Source organism: Myxine glutinosa, chromosome 12, assembly GCF_964187855.1.
Source record: "Myxine glutinosa chromosome 12, kmMyxGlut1.1, whole genome shotgun sequence".
NCBI lineage: Eukaryota > Metazoa > Chordata > Myxini > Myxiniformes > Myxinidae > Myxine > Myxine glutinosa.
The window spans coordinates 87,394,054-87,412,027 of NC_136272.1; the positions used below are offsets into that span (position 1 = coordinate 87,394,054).

The 17,974-nt window shown below is 49.4% G+C and overlaps 1 protein-coding gene across 1 annotated transcript in view; it reads right to left on the reverse strand.

Moving 5' to 3' along the window:
* Positions 1 to 6,046: 6,046 nt before the first annotated feature.
* The window catches only part of LOC144888400 (5'-AMP-activated protein kinase catalytic subunit alpha-1-like), a 40,409-nt gene continuing 28,481 nt past the window's right edge, over positions 6,047 to 17,974 (reverse strand). The window contains exons 7-9 of the mRNA XM_078766281.1: positions 14,140 to 14,269; positions 13,914 to 13,965; positions 6,047 to 6,299 (exon numbers count right to left, since the gene is read on the reverse strand). The gene's annotated coding sequence lies outside the window, so the exon portion shown is untranslated. The remainder of the gene's footprint in view (positions 6,300 to 13,913; positions 13,966 to 14,139; positions 14,270 to 17,974) is intronic.

A 17,974-nucleotide genomic window follows, 5' to 3' on the forward strand; every position in this document is an offset into this window, starting at 1 on the left:
CTCCTAAGGTCGTCTGACGGATGAGAGGAATAAAAGGGAACTTGTCATATTCACATTTATGGGCTCGAACAGCATCAGCACCAAAGCGGATTGCAATACCAGTTATATACATGCAGCTTCGTGTTGGGTATAAAATGGATGTCATTATGAAAGAAGAGTGTCTACATGTTGTTCGAGGCAACCCAATAGCCCTTTTGCAAGTATACAGACCTGGCATTATGGAAAACGTGCCTGGCACACCGAGTAACAGGAGGCCTGGCCATCCTGCTGAGCACGCAAGATGTGTTTCACAGCGGCCACACTACTCATGCCGATCACATACAGACATGTTTAAATAAAAATACAAAAGAATTAACTATCGTCGGTGGTTATGTATACCGAGGGCATTTTATGATGATTAACAGAGCAAACTGAAAGACGAAAACAGCAATTTGAACCAAAAAGGACGGAGTGCGAAGGAGCATTGTGGTGTAAACATGACCCAGTGAGTCCTTGTCTCAGCAACACCATCTGATCTCCATCCTGAGGCCAGAGACGTTCATCATACTTGGTTCAGGAAAAGTTGATGTCTGGATGCATTCATCATTTTATAATCAATAATCGGAATGATGTCCTCACCTTCTCACCATCAGCACTTAGCTGCACTGCACAACCACGCCCCTTTTCCTCACAGAAATGATGTAACCAGCGGTCATGTGTTGCACCGCTCTGCCTGGGGAGTAATCATGCTTCAGGCCCGCTTATAATGACTGTCATAATGAGTCTTTCTAATTCATAGGGATGTGGTCAGACACACCCCGCACAGAGCAAGAGCTTTTCGCATAGCCTCACAAGGAATTCATGAATTGCAATACTCTATTCATTCACCATCATTCGTTCCCTATAATTATAACATGCAGATTGAGCGTATATATACACGACATGACCAAAAATATGTGGACACCAGAACATCACACATCTCATTCCAAAATCATGGGCATCAATATGGAGTTGGTCCCCCTCTGCTGCTATAACAGCCTCCACTCTTCTGGGAAGGCTTTCCATGAGATGTTGGAACATTGCTGCGGGGATTTGCATCCATTCAGCCACAAGAGCATTAGTGAGGTCGGGCACTGATGTTGAGCGATTAGGCCTGGCTCGCAGTCGGAGTTCCAATTCGTCCCAAAGGTGTTCGATGGGGTTGAGGTCAGGGCTCTGTGCAGGCCAGTCAAGTTCTTCCACATCGATCTCAACAAGCATTTCTTTATGGAGTTCGCTTTGTGCACGGGGGCATTGTCATGCTGAAGCAGGAAAGGGCCTTCTCCAAACTGTTGCCACAAAGTTGGAAGCACACAATCGTCTAGAATGTCATTGTGTGCTGTAGCGTCACATGTGTATGGAATCACAGTACGGCCTTGTTCAAGAGGGTTACAAACCTTTTATTTCAGAGGGGTTTGTGTCACTGGATGGAGACTTAACGAACCAGAGACCTCTTAGGGTATTGAGGGACACAGGAGCACATCAATCTTTGATGCTTGAGGGCATTTTGCCATTGTCAGAGAAGACGGCAACTGGTGTTAGTGTTCTTTTACAGGGGGTTGGTGGCTATGTTAAAGCTCCACTTCATGTCATCCATTTGAAGTCTGATTTGGTGTCAGGACCGGTCAACGTAGGTTTACAAGCCACTCTTCCTGTAGAGGAAATCTCTTTTATTATCGGGAATTATTTGGCCGGTGGTCGAGGTTCTGGGAATCCAATGTTGGTTGAAAAGCCCAGTATGGAAAATAACACCGCACAGTTAGAGCAGGAGATTCCCTTTTTGAAGCAATGTTTTATGGCCGGATGCCCTTCCTGCCACCAACCCTGTTAGTTGCCTCTTGCGATGCACAGGGAATTACCAGTGAACTGGTACTCCATGTGCCGACCTCGGAAGGATGACAGGCTGAGTCAACCCCCCCCCCCCCCCCCCCCGGCGTTAATTCAGCGATTGACCGGGATTCGAACCCAGGATCCTAGGATCCCAAGCCGGCACCCGAACCGCTAAGCCAACACCAGGCTATATTTGTGCCAGGCTAGTGTCTATTTGTGCCAGGCACCAGGCTATCTTTTGTGCCAGTGATCTGCTAAAACTCTTCGTTTAGTTACACTACAACATGCAGCCTCATTTAAAGCTCAGTTATTTCTTAGTAAATGTAAGCGTAGACCTTTCCTGTGTTAGTTTTGCGTTGAGTAGGATAATGGAAATTAGGTGCCTTTAAGATGCCTCCATTGTTTTTGGTTTTGGCGCGAAATACCACGAGGCTGGCCTGAACAAGTCGATTAAGGCCAAAGGAAGGCGGAGGAGCCGACGGTAAGAACGAGCCGCCAATCAGGGCTCGAGGGGAGTGGCTTACCACTGCGGCAAGAGGCGGGGTTTGGAACATTCGATGCGAGCTAGGGCGTGGCGATATAATATGCGTGGCAGTTGGAGTTGTGAGAAGGGATGCGCTTCGCTGAGTTCTTAGTTGAGCTGGAGTCAGATCCCCGAGGAGTGCAGACGAGTCGCGCTGTGTGAGTTACGAGTTGTGAGACCGGAGCGCTCAGTTGTATTAATTGCGCTGTGAAAGACAGCCGCACCGGGCCACAGACGCGCGTATTACCTTCTGCCTGCCTTTGCCGAGAAACGCGCCGCGAGGATTTTCCTGCCTGCCTGCCTTCGCCAGGATACGCGCGAACATTCTCCATCCATCTCCCTGTGTGTGTAAGTGGCCCCATTGTCTGGGGAAATAAGTAAGACTGATTAAGACTGCCCTGTGTGTCTTCTTCTGCCGAACCATTGCACATAATAGTGTAAATAAATTGTGCTATTCCTTTGATTCGACCGTTTCGTCCCTTCCATCATTGACTTAGCATGGTACGAATTAGATCACTCTGATCGGGTTCAATAGCAAGGTAACAGCATGGGTCACGTGGTACGCCATCCGCTCGGGTGGACTCCATTACGCGTAGTTTGTGCGAGACTCGGTCCCCGCTTCCGCTGTGACGTGGGTACTTAAGGTACGTGCGAAGTTGTCCCGAGACCCTTTTCCACGTCTGCCCGGGGGTGGCGACTCAGTCTCCCAGTTCGAAGACCCAAGGAGAAAAAGGGGCTCAATCCCCCCTTGGTAAGGGAACGGGCTTCGCAAAACCGCAACAATTTGGAAGTCAGGAGTGGGGTTTGAACCCTGGAAAAAAAATTGGACACCAAATTGTACAAATATAATATTGTACAAATTCAAAATGAATATCACTGGATAGATCTCTACCTCGAGGGTAACCATTCTCACAAAGGCCACCATGCCCCACCAGAGCAACATACACAACTGCCATGCCAACTTCACCGTGCTGTTTAACCCTCCGGGGATCTTTGACTGGACGAGGGTTAACGGTGACCATCACCGCCGCGCCTCGGCACAATGTACCATTTCCTGTGTGTTTTATATTTCACGGCGATGGCCCCGCTTCACACAGGGAGTACAAAGGCTTCATTGGCTTGATATGGATGGGAGAGAGAGAGAGAGGGAGGGGTGGGGAGAGAGAGAGGGGTGGGCAGAGAGAGATAGAGAGAGAGATAAAGAGAGATAAAGAGTAATAAAGAGAGATAAAGAGAGATAAAGAGAGATAGAGAGAGATAAAGAGAGATAAAGAGAGATAAAGAGAGATAAAGAGAGATAAAGAGAGAGAAAGAGAGAGAAAGAGAGAGAAAGAGGGAGAGAAAGGGAGAGAAAGGGAGAGAAAGAGAGAGAAAGACAGAGAGGGGTAGAGAGAGAGGGGGAAGAGAGAGAGAGGGGAAGAGAAAGAGGGGAGGAGAGAGAGAGAGGGGTGGAGAGAGAGAGAGAGAGAGAGAGGGGGGGTGGGGGGAGAGAGAGAGAGACGGGTGGGGGGAGAGAGAGAGAGAGAGAGAGAGAGAGAGAGACAGGAGGGTGGGAGAGAGAGAGACAGGAGGGTGGGAGAGAGAGAGACAGGAGGGTGGGCGACAGAGACAGAGAGGGGTGGTAGAGAGAGACAGAGGGGTGGGGGAGAGAGAGAAAGAGACAGAGGAGGGTGGGGGAGGGAGAGAGAGAGAGAGACAGAGAGGGGTGGGGGGAGAGAGAGAGAGAGAGAGACAGAGATGGGTGGGGGAGAGAGAGAGGCAGAGAGGGGTGGGGGAGAGAGAGAGAGGCAGAGAGGGGTGGGGGAGAGAGAGAGGCAGAGAGGGGTGGGGGAGAGAGAGAGGCAGAGAGGGGTGTGGGAGAGAGAGACAGAGTGGGGTGGGGGAGAGAGAGAGGTAGAGAGGGGTGGGGGAGAGAGAGAGGCAGAGAGGTGTGGGGGAGAGAGAGAGGCAGAGAGGTGTGGGGGAGAGAGAGAGGCAGAGAGGGGTGGGAGAGAGAGCGAGACAGAGAGGGGTGGGAGAGAGAGAGACAGAGGAGGGTGGGAGAGCGAGAGAGAGAGGAGGGTGGGAGAGAGAGGCAGAGAGCGTGGGAGAGAGAGAGAGACAGAGAGGGGTGGGGGAGAGAGACAGAGAGGGGTGAGGGAGAGAGAGGCAGAGAGGTGTGGGGGAGAGAGAGAGGCAGAGAGGTGTGGGGGAGAGAGACAGGCAGAGAGGTGTGGGGGAGAGAGAGAGGCAGAGAGGTGTGGGGGAGAGAGAGAGGCAGAGAGGTGTGGGGGAGAGAGAGAGACAGAGGAGGGTGGGAGAGAGAGACAGAGGAGGGTGGGAGAGAGAGACAGAGGAGGATGGGAGAGAGAGAGAGACAGAGAGGGGTGGGGAGAGAGAGAGAGGGGTGGAGAGAGAGAGAGGGAGGGGTGGGGAGAGAGAGAGAGAGGGGTGGGGAGAGAGAGAGGGGTGGGGAGAGAGAGAGGTGTGGGGAGAGAGAGAGGTGGAGAGAGAGGGGTGGGTAGAGAGAGAGAGAGTGGGTGGAGAGAGAGGGGTGGAGAGAGAGAGGGGTGGAGAGAGAGGGTTGGAGAGAGAGAGAGATCGGGGTGGAGAGAGATCGGGGTGGAGAGAGATCGGGGTGGAGAGAGAGAGGGGTGGAGAGAGAGAGGGGTTGGAAAGAGAGAGAGAGGGGTGTGGGGAGAGAGAGAGGGGTGGAGAGAGAGGGGGAAGAGAGAGAGGGGTGGGAGAGAGAGAGACATAGGAGGGTGGGAGAGAGAGACAGAGAGGGGTGGGAGAGAGAGACAGAGGAGGGTGGGAGAGAGAGAGACAGAGGAGGGTGGGAGAGAGAGAGAGACAGAGAAATGGGAGAGAGAGACAGACGAGGGTGGGAGAGAGAGATACAGAGAGGGGTGGGAGAGAGAGAGACAGAGGAGGGTGGGAGAGAGAGAGAGACAGAGGAGGGTGGGAGAGAGAAAGAGACAGAGGAGGGTGGGAGAGAGAGAGAGACAGAGGAGGGTGGGAGAGAGAGAGAGAGAGACAAAGAGGGGTGGGAGAGACAGACAGAGAGGAGTGGGAGAGAGAGAGACAGAGGAGGGTGGGAGAGAGAGTGAGACAGAGGAGGGTGGGAGAGAGAGACAGAGAGGGGTGGGAGAGAGAGAGAGAGACAGAGAGGGGTGGGGGGGGGAGAGAGAGACAGAGAGCGGTGGGGGAGAGAGAGAGACAGAGGAGTGGGGGAGAGAGAGAGAGACAGAGAGGCGTGGGAGAGAGAGGGGCTGAGAGGGGTGGGGGGGGGAGAGAGACAGAGAGGGGTGGGGGAGAGAGAGAGACAGAGAGGGGTGGGGGAGAGAGAGAGACAGAGAGGGGTGGGAGAGAGAGACAGAGGAGGGTGGGAGAGAGAGAGACAGAGGAGGGTGGGGGAGAGAGAGACAGAGGAGGGTGGGGGAGAGAGAGAGACAGAGAGGGGTGGGGGGGGGGGGAGAGAGAGACAGAGAGGGGTGGGGGAGAGAGAGAGACAGAGAGGAGTGGGGGAGAGAGAGAGAGACAGAGAGGGGTGGGAGAGAGAGGGGCTGAGAGGGGTGGGCGGGGGGGAGAGAGAGACAGAGAGGGGTGGGGGAGAGAGAGAGACAGAGAGGGGTGGGGGAGAGAGAGAGACAGAGAGGGGGGGAGAGAGAGAGACAGAGAGGGGTGGGAGAGAGAGAGGCAGAGAGGGGTGGGGGAGAAAGAGGGGCTGAGAGGAGTGGTAGAGAGAGAGAGACAGAGGAGTGTGGGGGGAGAGAGAGAGAGAGAGAGACAGAGGAGGGTGGGAGAGAGAGAGAGAGACAGAAGAGGGTGGGAGAGAGAGAGACAGAGGAGGGTGGGGGAGAGAGAGAGACAGAGGAGGATGGGAGAGAGAGAGACAGAGAGGGGTGGGAGAGAGGGAGGCAGAGAGGGGTGGGGGAAGAGAGAGGGGCTGAGAGGGGTGGTAGAGAGAGAGAGACAGAGGAGGGTGGGGGGGAGAGAGAGAGAGAGAGACAGAGGAGGGTGGGAGAGAAAGAGACAGAGGAGGGTGGGGGAGAGAGAGCGAGAGACAGAGGAGGGTGGGAGAGAGAGAGAGACAGAGGAGGGTGGGGGAGAGAGAGAGAGACAGAGGAGGGTGGGAGAGAGAGAGACAGAGGAGGGTGGGAGAGAGAGAGAGACAGAGGAGGGTGGGAGAGAGAGAGAGAGAGAGACAGAGGAGGATGGGAGAGAGACAGAGACAGAGAGGAGTGGGAGAGAGAGACAGAGGAGGGTGGGAGAGAGAGAGACAGAGAGTGGGAGAGAGAGAGACAGAGGAGGGTGGGAGAGAGAGAGAGAGACAGAGGAGGGTGGGAGAGAGAGACAGAGAGGAGTGGGAGAGAGAGACAGAGCAGGGTGGGACAGAGAGAGAGACAGAGGAGGGTGGGAGAGAGAGAGACAGAGGAAGGTGGGAGAGAGAGAGACAGAGGAAGGTGGGAGAGAGAGAGAGAGAGGAGGGTGGGAGAGAGAGAGAGACAGAGAGGAGTGGGAGAGAGAGACAGAGGAGGGTGGGAGAGAGAGAGACAGAGGAGGGTGTGGGAGAGAGAGACAGAGGAGGGTGGGGGAGAGAGAGAGGAGGGTGGGGGGAGAGAGAGAGACAGAGCAGGGTGGGGGAGAGAGAGAGACAGAGGAGGGTGTGGGAGAGAGAGACAGAGGAGGTGGGGGAGAGAGAGAGGAGGGTGGGGGAGAGAGAGAGACAGAGGAGAGTGGGGGAGAGAGAGAGACAGAGGAGGGTGGGGGAGAGACAGAGGAGGGTGGGGGAGAGAGAGAGAGACAGAGGAGGGTGGGGGAGAGAGAGAGACAGAGGAGGGTGGGAGAGAGAGAGACAGAGGAGGGTGGGAGAGAGAGAGACAGAGGAGGGTGGGAGAGAGAGAGAGATTTAATCATTAATTATTGTGAATTACTAAGTACATCACATGAGTTAAACAAACATATTCACCAAAACAACTCTCAAATTATCAGTTGACAAAATAAAGAAGACACATTTGTTTGCAAAGGATGCAAACAAAATCTAATCCAACCGTCCAAGTCATTTCAACAGTTGCACCTGTAATTCAGTGCAGGTGAGGTTCTATTTTGCATGATTGTTCCTGTTGTAGTTTCGCAATTGTCATTTCATTATTTTCACCACAGCTCGCACGGCCGTGCTTTCACCTCCCTGTTGCACAGCTCGCACGGCCGTGCTTTCACCTCCCTGTTCCACAGCTCGCACGGCCGTGCTTTCACCTCTCTGTTCCACAGCTCGCACGGCCGTGCTTTCACCTCCCTGTTCCACAGCTCGCACGGCCGTGCTTTCACCTCTCTGTTCCACAGCTCGCACGGCCGTGCTTTCACCTCTCTGTTCCACAGCTCGCACGGCCGTGCTTTCACCTCCCTGTTGCACAGCTCGCACGGCCGTGCTTTCACCTCCCTGTTGCACAGCTCGCACGGCCGTGCTTTCACCTCTCTGTTCCACAGCTCGCACGGCCGTGCTTTCACCTCTCTGTTCCACAGCTCGCACGGCCGTGCTTTCACCTCTCTGTTCCACAGCTCGCACGGCCGTGCTTTCACCTCTCTGTTCCACAGCTCGCACGGCCGTGCTTTCACCTCTCTGTTCCACAGCTCGCACGGCCGTGCTTTCACCTCTCTGTTCCACAGCTCGCACGGCCGTGCTTTCACCGCTCTGTTCCACAGCTCGCACGGCCGTGCTTTTACCTCCCTGTTCATCTCTGACGTTGATTTGTTGAGCAAACTCTCCACTGTTTCTGTTGCTTTTTGGAAGACGCACACTGAAGAGGTTTTCTCGCATTTTGGTCTCATGACTTGTGGAGGAACCATGTGCTTCGTGAGAGCATCTGCCTGCTTCACAAATCGTGTGTTCATGTTGTTTCCTTTACCGAGTTTGTTGCCAATTGCAGATGTTTTACCCTTTGGACCACAACTCGTATTTCATTCATAAGAGAAGAGATTGCTCATTATAACACTGCACTATCATTATAACACCATGTCATGTGGTACAACTCCTGATTCTGCTTGGAATGAATGTAATCGTTATTTTCAGCACAGAATTAATGAACTGAGTGCGCGGTGAGCAAAGTCAAAACAAATAAGGACGAAGTTCTGTACTTTAAATGGTCCGAGATTGATCCTCCAGGAGAGAAAGGGAATCTTTTCCATCTTCTCTTTCTCTCAACATGGCAGATCATTTACCATTCAATTGATTTACTTCTTATTTGTTTTGATGATACTTGTATGACGATGTTACAATGATTGCAATGTTGTGAATTTGTATTTCACACAATTTAACGTTTCAAAATGAGCAACAATAGGGCGCCTTGCGGTCATGTGATCACGTATTCTCCAATCACGATCGTTTTCGCTGAATCTGAGTTCACCGAGACAAGGCAGCAGCAGTTCATCTTTCCAGGTCAAAAAATAAAAATAAAATAAAAATAAAATCATTTTTCCTCAGATTTCTACCAATTTCATTCAGAACACCTTGAGGGACCCCGACAAATGCAAGCACACATCAAATAGACCTTACAAATAAGCAATATTTCCCAAAGGCACAGAACTGAAAGCCACACACCTATTTAGTTATTTTAAATGCTATTTTAAATTTTAGATAGAAGTCTTTTTTAGATTATTTTCTGGATTTGTTTGAGTCGAGGCTTAAACGATGTCAGCGACAGTTAAAAATGATAATAATAATAATAATAATAATAATAATAATAATAGTAATAATAATAACAATAAACATAGGGGCAATACCCATGGTGCTCACCTGGTAGAATGAACAGTATGCTACACTGAATAAAGGTATTTTAAACCAATAATTTCAATAGTTGCTCGAAGACAGGGCAACATGGAGTCATACTAACATAATCATGACATTAAACAAACAAACCAAAAAACCCTATTTTACACCCCCTCAGGACTCGATTGTTTTTAATGCAGTGAACAAGCATTGGCACATCGTGGGTAATGAAGGCTGTGGTCACGTTTCATCGGAATTGCTTGTGTAGTTTCTAATAAGAAAGCAAATACATATTTTCGGGAGCAACTCCCTGTGGACCCCTCAGGGCGAAATCTTTTTTATGCCGTGAACAAACTTTGGTGCATCACGGATGGTGAAGGTTGTGGTCAAGTTTAATCAAAAGTGCGTGTGTGCTTTCAGAAAAGAAAGCAAATATCTATTTTGGGGGGTCAAACCTGGACCTACTTTGACCACCCTCCCCCATAAACCCCTTAGCATTTGATTTTCTAAGTGCCGTGGACAAACTTCGGCACATCATGGGTGATTAAGGTTGTGGTCAAGTTTCATTGAAATAGTGTTTGTAATTTCAGAGGAAAAAGTAAATTCCTATTTTGGGGAGGGGGAGGGGGGGGGGTCAAACTTGGATCCACTTTGACCCCCAATAGACCACGTTTTGTTTTAATCCCCCCCCCCAAAACATTCAGTGGTTTCCAAGAAATAATTATTATTATTATTTGCAGTTGGTCCAAGATGGCTGCCATATCGCCCAACATCAGTGCCAAACCTCATGAATGCTCTTGTGGCCGAATGGAACTCATTCACCTCATTTTCTCACAACTCGACCACAACATTTTGAAATATCGTGATATATATCGTTTTTGATCCCATCTCTCAATGGTGAAGAATTACTTGGAATACTAACAACGTTTCATATCCAGATCCGGATCCATATAATCACCAAAATCTAATCATTTCGTCTTTCTCACACACCCAACCTCTCAACCACATTTTGGCTGAATCCGTCCGAATCCAATTTTGCAGATATCTTGTTCACGGACAAACAAACAAACAGACAGAGGCAGAGCAGACCAACAAACATGGAGACAACGGATCTGGTCAGAACCCTAAGCTTTGATAAACTGGAAAGACATATGGCACAATTCAAGTCGAACACACTCGGACCTGGAAACGGAAGTTCATATTTATTTTGTTGAAGACTTGCCCTGCTGCCCCATTATCAGGTCACGCACCATGAGGCTCCATTTTACGGAGAAACAAAAAGACCAGAGGATATAAAAATCATCGCCTTGCTCATCGCCATCGCCATCGCCTCATCGCCTGCTCCGTGCCCATCCTCTCAACCGCTGCCACCAGAGATAAGTCGCCATTTTGTGTCCCTCGCCCCATCTGTGCTCGTGACTTGACGCCTTAGTTTTTATCGGATTTATTTTACTTCATTGTATATAGTTATTATTTTTGATTTCATTCTCCGTTTATTTGTTCGGGATTAAACCCGTTTGGTTTTATTCAAAGCTTTATCCCGGTGTGTACCCTGGTTAGAATAGGTGCACCGTATCCCTGCGTGTCGTAAGAGGCGACTAAGAGGGTTGGCGTCAGGAAGGGCATCTGGCCATAAAAAAAAACATTGCCTCAAAAACAGAACCATGACAATTACAACTACATATGGGCAGGGTACAGCCCGAAGTGGAGATCGGTTTCTGAGGTTTGGGACATGGAATGTAGGGACAATGACAGGGAGATCAGGAGAAGTGGTGGAAGTATTGATCAGAAGAAGAGTGGACATATGTTGTGTGCAAGAGACGAGATGGAAGGGAAGTGGTGTGAGAATGGTGAAGGGTAGGCAGGGACAGAAATACAAGTTTGTGTGGCAAGGGTGCCCGGAGGGCGTGAATGGTGTTGGTGTCCTGTTTTCTGAGGAGTTTGTAGACAGTGTGGTGAGTGTGACTAGAGCGAGTGACAGGTTGATTATGGTGAAAATGATGATTGGAAAGCTCTTGGTGAATGTCATCTCGGGATATGTTCCGCAGGTTGGTCGGAGCGATGAAGAAAAGGCCAAGTTCTGGTGTGCGATAGAGAAGCTGATGGAAAACGTGAAAGATGAGGAAGTTGTTGTGGTAGGAGGAGACCTAAATGGACATGTGGGAAGGAGTATGGGTGGTTTTGAGGGAGTTCATGGTGGTTACAGACATGGTGTGAGAAATGGAGAAGGTGAAAGGATTTTGGAGTTGCTGATGGAGCTGATTTGTTGATTTGTAATACTCAGTTCCAGAAAGAGGATAATAAGCTTGTTACATACACATCAGGTGGGTCGACGACAACCGTTGACGACCTGATGGTGCGTGGCGAGACAGGGGGCACCTCTGGGACACAAAGGTGATCCCGGGGGAGGAGGCTGTTTCACAACACCACTTGGTTGTCTGCGACATAAGGGTGAAAGGTGCGAGCAGAGCTCGGCGGGTGAAGTATCAACCGAGAATGAAGGTGTGGAGGATGAAAGAGGTGACAGTAAGGGAGGCACTAAAGGAGAGGCTGAGTAGGGTAGAGGATGATGTGGTTGAGCTTGAACATGGTTGGATGTCAATGAAACATAGTCTGTTGGGAGCCGTTGGTGAGGTATGTGGATGGACAAAAGGACCACCGAGGCACTCGGAAGCATGGTGGTGGGATGAGGAAGTTGGAAAGAGGATTGACGAGAAGAGGAAGAAGTTCAAGGAGTGGCAGAAGGCGAAGGGTACGGGAGCAGAAAAAGCAGAGCATGAAAGTTATAAGGCAGCCAAGAAGGCTGCAAAGAAAGAGGTAGCAAAGGCGCAGGAGGCATGTAGGAAAATGTTCGGAGAAAGCTTGGATTCGGAAGAGGGTCAGAGAGCGGTATTCAGGATTGCAAAGCAGATAGCGAAAGATAGGTGTGATGTGATGGGGGTTTGTTGCTTGAAGGATGAAGTGGGACAAATCGTTGTGGACCCAGATGGAATTAAAGGAGGATGGAAAAGATAGATGGAAATGCTGTTGAATAAAGAGAATGAATGGGATGGCAACATAGAGAGTAACGCAGTTTTAGGACCGGCAGAGAAGATAACTGAAGGAAGTTGAGGAAGCGATGAAAGCAATGAAGAGTAGAAAAGCGGGAGGGCCGACGGGAGTTGTGGGAGATATGTTGAAGGCAGCAGGAAGTCGGGGTGTGAAGAGAATGACAGAGATCTGTAATCTGGTGGTGAAAGAAGGCCGCATTCCAGTGGATTGGGAACTGAGTACCCTCGTCCCTCTATACAAGGGGAAAGGTGACCCTCTGGAGTGTGGCTAGTACCGAGCGATAAAGTTATTGGAGCATGGAATGAAGGTATTGCAAAGGGTGTTGGAGAGGAGGATAAGGAAGAAGGTGAAGATCGACGAAATGCAGTTTGGATTTATGCCAGGAAGAGGAACGACAGACGTGCTCTTTATTGTGAGGCATTTGCAGGAGAAGTACATGGAGAAGAGGAAGAAGTTGTTTCTTGGGTTTGTTGATCTGGAGAAAGCATTCGATAGGGTTCCACACGAAGTATTGACATGGGCATTGAGGAAGTTAGGAGTGGAGGAATGGTTGATCAGAGTAATGATGGCAATGTACAAAAGAGCGCGCACAACTGTAAGGATGAAGGACGGGAACAGTGGTGAGTTTGAGGTGAAGGTGGGAGTGCATCAGGGGTCGGTACTAAGTCCACTACTATTTGTAGCTGGGATGGAGGTGCTGGCTCAGAACGTAAAGGAGGGTTTACCGTGGGAGTTGTTGTATGCAGATGATCTGGTGTTGATTGCGGAAAGTATGGATGGACTGAAGGAAAAGATGAACAAGTGGAAGGAATGTATGGAGACAAAAGGTCTGAAGGTGAATATAGGAAAGATGAAGGTGCTGGCAAGTGGTAAAGCATGTGGTGAGGTGGAAGGAAATGGGAAGTGGCCATGTGCTGTGTGCAGGAATGGTGTGGGAGTGAACTCCATTCAATGTACAATGTGCGCTGAGTGGGTTCATCAAAAATGTAGTGGTCTGAGAGGGTCATTAACCAGTGTGGCAGCTACATTCAAATGTAAGGTGTGCACAGAGGGAGCTGCAGGTGGAGGAAATGTTGATTTGGATCTTGGAGACGGCGTGAAGCTGGAAGGTGTGAAAACATTTTGCTACCCCGGCAACATGCTGAATGGAGAAGGTGGATCAGACTCGGCAACGGTTGCAAGAGTGAGATGTGCATGGAAGAAGTTTCGGGAACTGAGTGGCGTGCTGATGAGGAGGGGAGTGTCATTGAAGCTGAAGGGAAAGGTGTATGCTGCATGTGTGAGAAGTGTTATGATTTATGGGAGCGAGACATGGGTAATGAACGTAGAGCAGCAACGAAGGCTGGAAAGGGTGGAAATGCGAATGGTTCGGTGGATGTGCGGAGTATCGTTGAGAGAGAGGAAGACAAATGATGAATTGCGAAAGATGATGGGAATAGAGCCTGTGATTGATGCTGTGAAGAGGAACAGGTTGAGATGGTTTGGTCATTTGCTGAGGAAGGATGAAAGTGACAGGTTGAGAAGAGTGATGGAAATGAATGTAGAAGGAAGTAGAGGACGGGGAAGACGGAGAAAGACTTGGCTAAAGATGGTGGAAGAAGAAATGCGGGCAAGGGGGTTAAACAAGGAGATGCAGAAAATAGGGCAAAATGGAGAGGATTGTCATGGGGACCGCAAGGCTAACCCCCGTTCTCGCAGGGAAAATGTTGTGTATAAAACGAGTACAAAAGGAGTGCAGGTTACCATCAAAATTCTTCTGGTGATTTTCCTTGAACCATGTGTGGTTCACAATCTCCTGCAAAACAATGGATGTGTTGGATTCAAATATAAACACGATCAGAAATCACCTGCACTGGTGAGCAATTGCATTTTGATCCACAATAACAGGATGTCAGCAATCCCAGCATGTGTGAACATTCTTGATCATGCAAATAACATACTGCAGTTGAAAACTGTATCAATCCCTCACCATCATGTGTCATAGTGAGCCTCTTCATTGGATCCTTCTGAAGCATTGAAGTCAGAAGGGAAACCAATGTTTCCTTTGCAAAGGATGGTGAACTATTTCCCACATTGAAATCAGTCTTGTCATGTGACATCTGCAAAAAAGCAAAACAAATGTATTTGTGACCGAATCCGAAACAATCGTTGCAATCGAATACTTAGATTTGCATAAAAAGCATATTCCACACAAGCACTCACTGATGCCATAACCAAGGTTTGACTCAAAACGAATAAAATACTTTTTCATTCATCAAATAAGTTATGGTGTACAACACAAAAGTTTTTTCTTAGCTGAAAAATAAACCCTCTCAGCTCAATAATTGGATATCAAGTACAGTATATGTGGTTTTATTCGAGCTAGGGCGAGCAAAGTGAGGACAAGGCTGCTTATTCTTGATACGGTGCCTTCAGAAAGTATTCACACCCCTTGAATTTTTTCTAATATATTGTTGTGTTACAGGCTGAATTTAAAATGGATTACATCAAGATTTATTTTGTCACTGAACGACACATAATACGGTATTTTCCAGTGTATTAATCGCGCTATTTTATCTGCAAAAAAAGTTAAAAGTGGGGAGTGCGGTTTTTGGGGGGGGAGGGGTTTGTGTACATAATCGAGGCTCATGAAAGAGCTAACATTTATCACACAAACAAATTAAACAGACAAACAACCAAAGTATATAAAAAGGGGAGAGAAGGGGAAGCACATAAACACAACATTTGTGAGGGACATCGGGAATGTGTGGGAGGGAGAGGGCTCGGGGGAGGCGGCGTGGGAAGGGGGTGTGGGGGGTGGGAGAAGTATAAACACAAGGACACCAAGGACTTCCAGGAAAGAAGTTGGTATTTCAAAAAAAGAGGATGTGGGGTGAAATTAGCGGGGGTAGAAAAGATCAAGGTTTTGGATGGGGGAAGATAAGAGATGGTGGTGAACAGCCGTTTTAAAGACCTGGAGGGAGGAGTGGGATTGAAGAGAGTGAGGGAGTTTGTTCCAGAGGTGGGAGAAAAGAGGAATGAAGGAGTGAAGGTGAGCAGAGAGTCTTGATTTTGGCAGTTTAACCATAAGAGGGTTGCAGGCAGATCTTGTGCGACCTTCAGGAATATTTGGGGGACAGAGCCCAGAGAGAGCTGGAGGAGCAAGGCCGGAGAGGAGTCGGTAGAAGACAGAAAGACCACCAACCTGCCTGCGGTGAGTAAGTGAAAGGCCCTCGGAAGTAGCTTCATCACGGGAGATTCCAATGATTCTGAACGCTTTGGTTTCAACAGCATGAAGACGAGCTAGGTGTGAGGCAGGAGCACCAGCCCAGAGGGGAGAGCAGTATTCCATTGCGCTGCGGATGAAAGCCTTGTATGTGGTGAGGAGCTCAGGTGTGCCAAGGAAGGACTTCGCACGACGGAGGATGCCCAGTCGGCGACTGGCTTTGGAGGCCAGATTTGAAATGTGGTTTTCCCACGAAGGATCATGGCAGATAGTGAGACCCAAAAGCTTGAGAGACAGAACTTCTTGGAGAGGATTATTCAGAAAGTGGATGGGAGGGTTGTCCAGTCGGTCTTTTCGGAGAGACATCGTAAGAGTGTGACATTTGTCAGGTTTGAAAGACATGTTCCACTTGTTTGCCCAGTCAGTGATTTTGTCCAGGTCTGCAGAGAGTGAGGAGGCTGCAGACTGCCGATCTGAGGGATGAGGAATGGAGCGGCAGAGAGTGTAGTCATCAGCAAAGAGATAGAGAGGATTATCAAGAGAGTCGGAGAGATCATTGATGAAGACCAGAAAAAGCACAGGACCCAGAACATTGCCTTGGGGAACTCCAGCCTGAACAGGAAGAGGAGATGAGAGAACCCCATTCAGGGCCACACGTTGACTACGACTAGAGAGGGAGTCCACCAGCCATGCGTGGAGATTTCCATGGATACCAAAGGAGGAGAGTTTGGTGAGCAGTGCGGGGTGCCAGACCGTATCGAAGGCACGTGATATGTCGAGGGAGACAGCTCTAATTTCCTGTTTGGCATTGAGGTCCGCCATCCATTGTTGAGACAGCAGAAGCAGCATGTTCAGAGTAGAGTGACCTGGTCTGAAACCAAATTGATGATTAGAGATCAAGCCATTGGAGAAGATGAAACATTTCATATCCAAACCAATGATGGATTCCATGACTTTGCTGATAATTGGGAGAAGGCTTATTGGTCTGTAGTTGTTAGGATCTGTTTTTGCACCATTTTTGTGTAAAGCGGTGATGTTGGCTAATTTCCAAGCAGATGGCAGTTGACCTTGAGCAAAAGAGCGGGTGAAGAGAACAGAGAGGGAGTGAAAGAGCGGAAGAACAGGATTTTAGGACCCGTGGGCTGATGCCGTCAGGTCCAGTTGCAGAATCAGAGTCGAGGGTTGACAGAAACTTTTCCACCTGTCAGGAGGAAAAGAGAGAGTCCAGGAGCACCTGAGTACGACTGGGTACGGTGGGTACAGAGAGGGATGGGTTTGGGACACAAGAGTTAGAGGCAAACACAGAGTTGAGGCATTCAGCTTTTTCACGTGCGGAGTCAGCCGTGCAGCCGTTTGAGGTGAGGGAGGGGATGGAGGGGGAACAAACACCAGAAACAGATTTGACCAGATGCCACCAGGATTTGGAAGAGGGAGACAGATGAGAGAGTTCGGTCTTGAGAACAGAGAGATGTTGTTTCCTGGCTCTCCTGAGGGTGGACACACTTGTTTCGGGCTTTGTGAAAGGAAATGAGATTTCCTTCCGTTGGATTTGCTTTCCAGGAGACGAAAGCAAGTTGTTTCTGGGCAACAGCCTCACCTCAAGATTCCATGTACCATGGACGGAAGGAAGGGTATGACAACTGAAGACGAGATGGGATAAATCTGTGCATGAGCGAGAACAATTTACTTTGGAAGAATTCCCATGATGAGTTGATGTCAGAGGCGGTAGAGATGGGAGACCAGTCCAGATGATTGATGGCTGCTTGAAGACCGTGCCAATTGGCCTGAGTGAAATGCCAGACTCATCGATGCTGAGGAGGCTCTCTGAGAATGGTCAGAGACATGTCCACTTTAACAAGCACATGATCAGATGAGCCGATTGGAGCAGAAGAAGAGCAGCAGACATTTTCAGGGAAGTTAGTCATAACCCAGTCCAGAAGAGAAGATGCTCCATTGACTGAGATCCGGGTCGGGAAATTGACAGACTGTGTCAGTCCCAGGGAGTCGCAGAAGTCCTTTGCTGAAGAGCCATGGCTGGTGAGAGAGGTAACCACACCCAGCCAACTGGCATGGTGACAATTGCAATCATGACATATGAGGAAGAGAGAGTTGGGATAGGTAGATAGAAGTTGGTCCATATTATCAGACAGCAAGATGTAGATAGAGTCATCACGGTTTGGTGGACGGTACAACACACATATGAACAAAAGGTGGGAGCGAAGGGGAAGCCGCAGCCAAAGGTATTCCTGGGGGTGAGGTGGAGAGAGGGCAGTGCAGGGCGAGTGAGGAAGAGATTTTTTTTATAAAGATAGCAACCCCACCTCCAGGACGAGGCTCGGGTCTATCATACCGGAGGAGGGAGTAACCTGGGAGAGATACCAAGGAATCAGAGACATAATGAAGGAGGAAAGTTTCTGTTAAGCAGATCACGTCTGGTTTGTCAGAAGCAACCTGTTTGGAGAGATCAGTCAAGTTTGAGCGAAGGCCCCGGATGTTTGAGGTCCATACCATTAATGAAGAGGAAGGGGGAGCATCGGATACAGAACAGGGGGGGGGGAGGGGTAGGGTAAGATGTGGAAGAGGAGGAAGAGGTAGGGAG